General features: G+C 37.6%; 1 long non-coding RNA gene across 1 annotated transcript; it reads right to left on the minus strand.

Moving 5' to 3' along the window:
* Window positions 1–2,190: 2,190 nt before the first annotated feature.
* Window positions 2,191–4,762, minus strand: LOC117244487. Its single transcript, XR_004497691.1, has 2 exons — window positions 2,682–4,762; window positions 2,191–2,498 (listed from the first exon to the last, which is right to left on the minus strand). It is a non-coding gene; the product is annotated as an uncharacterized LOC117244487 (long non-coding RNA).
* Window positions 4,763–6,539: the final 1,777 nt, after the last annotated feature.

Here is a 6,539-nt window from a genome sequence, read left to right on the forward strand (position 1 = left end):
ACACACCTATTCTTGCATAAAACAAGGGGGGATGGTTTTAAAGTGAAAGAGGGCAGGTTTAGATTAGATAAAAGGAAGAAATTCTCTGTTGTGAGGGTGGGAGGCAGTGGAACTGGTTTCTCAGAGAAGCTGTGGATGTCCCATCCTCAAAGTGTTCAAGGCCCGGCTGGATGGGGTTTTGAGCAACCTGGTCTCGGGGAAGATGTCCCTGCCCATTGCAGGAGGTTTGGAATTAGATAATCTTTAAGGTCCTTTCCAACCCAAACAATTCTATTCTATGGTTCTATGACCGAACTGAGGACTAGTATTTCTAGGTATTTTGCAGCCCCTTCCCTCCACTCATCCCATCCCTTACCCCATGCCACAACTCCCATTTCTACTGCACACAGCTCCACGCTACACCTCCCGCTCTGCAATTCAGTGTCTGTACTTCTGCTTCGGTGGCCTTGACCCAGGTCACTAAGGAACTGAAGCAGGGGACAGGTGTCCCTGCAGAAACTAGTGACCAGACCTCGTGATTCACAAGGAGGCAACGCTTTTTCCTTTAAAACAAAACGGTAATTAGGAAAATAGCATTGGCCTGGGAAATTGGAATAAGACTGTTCTCTACCAAAAATAAGGGAAAATGCAGTTACTTTTCATACAGTATGAACATCAAAGCAAGATCTGATGTGAAGGAAAATCATGTCAGAGCTGTGATTCTTCTTGAGTCTTGTAACTTGAATTACCCAATAAATAACTGGATGAGTTGCCTCTTTTTGTTCTGAAACTGAAAATGCATTATCATAACTTCTTCTTGGGTGAGTATCGCAAAAGATGGAGTCATTCTGGTTCAGTTATTTTGCTCTTGGTCCTCTGCTGACCTAGTGTTATTGCCACCTGTTAGCACTGCAGTGAGCTCTGCAGAGTGCTTAGCTCTGCACACCTCTGTGTTCACACAAGCTAGGAGTTTGTGTCACTGAACCTGTAAGCAGCTGCAAAATTTTGATAGACCATCCAAGATTTCCCACTGTAGCTGATAAAATATCTCTTCCAGCCAAGGGGAAGGGAAGAAAAAGCCCTTGAACTCTGTGCTCCTTCTTCCTCCTGTACACACAGTGGCTCTTCACTAGTCACAGGACCTGCTGCAGTTCCATCACAGGACAGTACATGGATGCCATTTCCACATACAAAGAAATCTCCTAACTCCAGGAGACTCCCCAAAACAACCTCTGCCCTGGAAAGGATTTTCAATAATGTTTACAAGAGGATGTAATGGATCTTGGCAAAACTTTAAACCTTAACCTTAAAAGCCCAAAGCAACTGTTCAGAGTTAAGTACTGGCTGCAGGTCAGGAAACCAGACTTATATCCTGATTCAGTTGCTTGCTACTGGAAGGAAATTGGGCAACTCTCTGGGCTTATTATAATTAATTCCTGCCTTAGCAAATGGCTGTAAGACATTCAGATTGAAAATACTGCTGTATCTTCTTCTTACTAGGAGTGACTTTTCCTTCCAGTCTCAAGATGAAGACAGTTTTTACCTTATACATCAAAAGAAGAAATGTCACTTGGCTGAGAATATTGAGGGATTTCTAGAAAGATTGAGGCAGCTGCTGCTGTTATCTATAGTCTGATACACAGTTGTATGGAGAACTTTAATTATCTGAATGTTTTATTGTCTGATTTCCTCTTGACTGAAAACTCGTCTAACTGGGATGGACTATAAAAATGCCTGGATTTCTGTCTGATCACCAGTGCCACCGCCTGGCTCTAACTGTCAGCACAGGGTGGCTGCAAGCCCAATTCAAAACCTTAAAAACAATAGTTCTTGGAAATGACACATTCACCTTTTCTTTACTTTGTTAGACACCCCAGAAAAGATACCACTCTTGGCTACAACCAGACAAATTCCTAGTGAGTCCAATATAAACTTACTCAGGTTTGTATAGGCTGAACCTCATTCAATATCTGACCTACAGTTGCAGATACTGCACGTGAAATGCACTGTAGGATTCCAGAAGTTATCCAGAGGTTTTGCTAAATCTCCAGAAGTAGATTCCATCCTGTACAAAGTTTAAAACTGGGAGATTTCTCACTGAAGTCAGAATAATATTTTTAACACAGGATCGAGGCCCTCTCTGAAAGGCTGTATTTAAAACTATAAAGAAGCAGGGAAAGGTACATTATAAACGAGAAAGAAGCAGTCAAGAAGTTTTAACAGACATGTTAAAGCAGGACAAATAAAGCATCCTGGAAAGTTCAGTTATTATGAATAGACATGAATTTACTTTACTATGAATTTATCACATTCATGTAGTGACAGTGGTGCAATCTGCTTTATTTCCCAGCTCTTGTAAGCTCCACTGGTTGATACTTTATTGCTGAAAAACATCAGGAGAGAGGGTCTTGTCAAGAACATCAGAGTGAGAAAGTGAAGCCTCTGCCAAGGCCATGAGTTCAGAGGGTACCAAATTTCCAAGAAGAGATTTATCAGGGGCTTTAAAAGCATCTCAGTACCTATGAAGAAAATCACCCTGAGCTTTCCAGAACACTTTTAGTTGAAGACAGGAGGGAAGAGCCCACTTTTTTTGGTATGGTAGATGAGTAAACAGGTTTAGCTGATGAATCAGCCAGGGTCAGAGCAAAAAAAAACTGAAGCAAAGTGAGAATAATCCTTCGGTGGTGTCTATGTTAACTTACCTTTCCCATCTTACAGATGGTGAATTTTCTCTGTGTCTTGTCTGCAGGAGTACCATCATAGTTGTCTCTGGACAAACTCTAGGTTGCTAAGGGGATCCTCAGGCATATCTAACAACATGAAACTATTCACTGCACCCATCTGCAATATGAACGAGTTATTCCATTTCTCCTCCCAGTCATAGAGAAAAGACCAGGGTCCTTTCCTGAAGGTACTCACGGTGTGTCTCCTGCAAGGATTCTGACATCTGTCCTAGCACACAAGCATTTAATGTGTGCACTCTCAGGTCTGCATAGGTGCAGTTTTCTGCAGAATACAGTATGAACATTAATCACTAATTCACCATCTCTTCCAGCCAGGGAAGGCTGGTAGGTGGAAGGCTCAGTGAAAGCAAAAGGATTTGGTTTGCAAAAATGATCTTCCACATAGCTAAGCTGTGGAGCACCTTTGCCACAGATGCTGCAAATGATGAAAATTTACATGGGCTCAAGAGGAGTCTTGGTATGTTAAAGAACAGAAACAAGAGGGTTAGTAAATACACAGAAGCCACCTCTACCTTGAGAAGTCACCAAGCCACAGATGGCTGTAGAATAGTAGTCAAAAACCCTTTCATGATTTCTTGCCTAGTGTGTTCCAGACATCCATTCTGGACCTCCAGGTACTGTCCTAGATGGATAAGGAACAAACACTTTAATATTCTTCTGATTCAGGGTCCCCTGGGACTGAGTACACCCAGAAGATTCATCAAAGCTGAAGCACAATCCATCTTCACCTACCTCTGAGTTGCCTAAGGCCACTTAAAGTGTTAATGATAAAGCTACAAATAAAACAGAATTGTCTCAGCACCTTCACTCATTCCAGTGACTCAGTCCTGTCTGTACACAGCAAAGAAATAATTAACAAGCACACCTGCAGTACAGCTCTAATTTGTCCTATTGCTCTTGCACACACCATTATTCTTTCCATATGTAAATGTGATCAGAGGTTATTTACATTTCAACATAAAAACTACATAACATATTTAGCCTAATTTCCACTAATAATGCTTATGAAGCCATAACAATACAGCAAACAATGATTTATGGTAAAAAGACAGCCATTTAATGGACGCATGTGCTTTCATGGAAATAATTCTGCTAAAACAGAAGTGAGGAAACTGTTAACAATGTTACATTTTCAGTATCAGGGTTCAAGATAACAACCAGCTGCTTGAAGTCAGAAGAAAAATCTTTTAAGTTTCAGCCAGGTTGCTGGCAGGACTTTGGTGTCATGCACTGCTGTCACATTCCATCCAGCTTCTGAATGCCAGCTTTGAAATGTAAAATATTTAATTATAATCCTTATATCTTCCAGTTCATACTTCTGCTAAGCTAATGTGAATATATTGTAAATTCCACAGCTAGGGAACCACGTGTATGAAATTCTCAGAAAGATGTTTTCTGCTTGGGTAGCTACTTTTCAATAAGCTGCTGGACACTGTGTACTTTTCTAACCTGCTTTCCCTATGTGTTTCTTTTTTTATGCTTTTATTCTTTTACTTTATGCTTTTCTCAAGGAACAGCTGTGTAGTCATTTAAACCTGACATAAATCTGGCCTATCTCTAACATGGTTAATCCCACCATTCTTGTTTCCAGCTGCTCTGACTCACTGCCTCCCTCACTTACGTACCTGAGCTGTAAATTGCATCTGGGAACACAGCTTGCTGAAAAAGTAATCTCTCTCAGTTTGCTGAGTCAGGTTTGGCTTTGTGTAGTGTTTAATCTGATCAAACTATGTCCATTCCCCTCCCTGTGCCACCTACAGCATGCTAGAAAACAGATTAATGAAAAAAAAAAGGGGGCTTTTGATCCAGATCAGCTCAGACATACAGTTCATTCAATAACACTTCAATCAATAACGGTGTTAGTAGAAGAAATGAGGGATTTGGCCTGAAAAAATAGCTGTCCTTTTTCCAGTAGTTTCTGGACATGTGCTGGTTTAAATACAGTGTTTTGGTTGTTTGTATCACACAAGTACTTTGTCAGATAAAATATTAATAAACAAGTTTACAATAACTTATCAATATTAGTATTTATTAATATTAATAACTATTATCAGTTATTATACAGTATATTATGAATGTTATTACTATTTGTACGTAATGTGTAATATTTATTATTATTAACTGAAGTTATTAAATATTTATTATATATGTAATAATTATAATTATATAATTATATATTTATTATATTTATAATTATAATTAATATAATAAAATTATATTATATTTAATAATAATTATTGCTTAGTAATAAATTATTAGTATTTACTAATTAGTATTGATAATTAATATTTATTAGTTTGCTTCTAAATTAATTTTCTTTACAAGTGCATATAAATCATAGTCTTGCAAGCTTTTCAACATACTGCTGTAGCAGAGGATTTTGCTACTTTCTCATTCTTGGCTTATTCCCATATCTTTCTTCAGTGGATATCTGTTCACCACCAAACTCAGAAAACCAGCCTATATTTACTTCATGATCTGCAAAACCTGGCTGCATAGGCATGTCCTAAATAAATCCTAGAATTAAAGCAATTAGAATAGATTCAGTCAATAAAATGCTTCTTTTCATACAGCATTATTTATATTAATGACCATAAATGTAAGGTGAAAAAATTGAAGCAAATCTAAACATCTATATACAACCAGATTTCAAAACTTTAACAAAAAATTAGCCATTTTAAAGTTTTGCAAAAGGGTAATACTTCACATCTTTGTTGAGCTCAAGAGGATGGTAGAGAGGAAGAGAAAATCTTAGTGTACAGATAATATGATATTAAAAATAAAGATATATTGTTTGTGAAAACATGCTTTTTATACTCTACATAATCATCTTCATATAGTATTTTCATTGAATTGTATCCTGCTAATATAGTAAACAAGCATAATGACCATATGAACATTTTTTTTGTATTTAGAAATAAAACAGTAGAATGACAGTGGCTCACCCTCAAGACTTGTTACTAAATGCTGTTTGGTAAAATGTATAGGAAAATGGTGTACATAGAAAGTAGAATATTTTCACTGTTCAGGTAAAAGACTTTGTGGTGTTTTAAAGTATTGGACCAAAATAAGTTTTGTGGGTAAGGAGGAGTCTTTGATATGGCTTTTGTAAGATCACTGTCTTCTTAAAATGTAAATACAGAAGTGATATAACTCATATGTCTGGTGTTTCATCTGGAGAGTAGGATACTCCAGCTGTACTGGGGAGACAGGTACAAATGAATGAGCTTGGTTTATGAAAAATCTTGTTAGCCTGGCAATTTGCCCAAGACTATATATTATTGTTATTATTGCTGTAATTTACTAATGTCAGTAATTCGGGGTACGGGCTGACATCACAGTTAAGAACGACTGAACACTGTCAAAGGGCAACCTTGCTTCTAGTAAACCCAGCCATTCGCTCCTGACACACCCTTCATGCCAACACTGAGACCCAGCTGATGCTGTATTGAGCCACTTCAGGCAGTTAAGGCCCAGCAAACTGATCCTACAAAGCGTGATTAAGCTTCAGACAATTTGACCCTGTGACCTTCGTAAGTAAATAAAAACTTAAAAGTAAAAAACTTAAAAGTGAGTAAAAAATATTTTAAAACCTTACCAAAAAAAAAAATCCCCAAACCAACCAAACAAAAACAAGCAAACAAAAAACCAAAACCAATTTGAAAGGTCCAAAAATAAAAAACGTCTGTTGTGGTCAATAGGCTGAAGAAGAGGAAAATCTGACAAACTTTAGAGTTGTTTATAAAGAAAGTGAAAGCTTGTATCTTGTAGTCTACATATCTCTGTAATTTATAAAAATGTGAGAATGAAGGTAAA

Source organism: Parus major, chromosome 1, assembly GCF_001522545.3.
Source record: "Parus major isolate Abel chromosome 1, Parus_major1.1, whole genome shotgun sequence".
Taxonomy (NCBI): Eukaryota; Metazoa; Chordata; class Aves; order Passeriformes; family Paridae; genus Parus; species Parus major.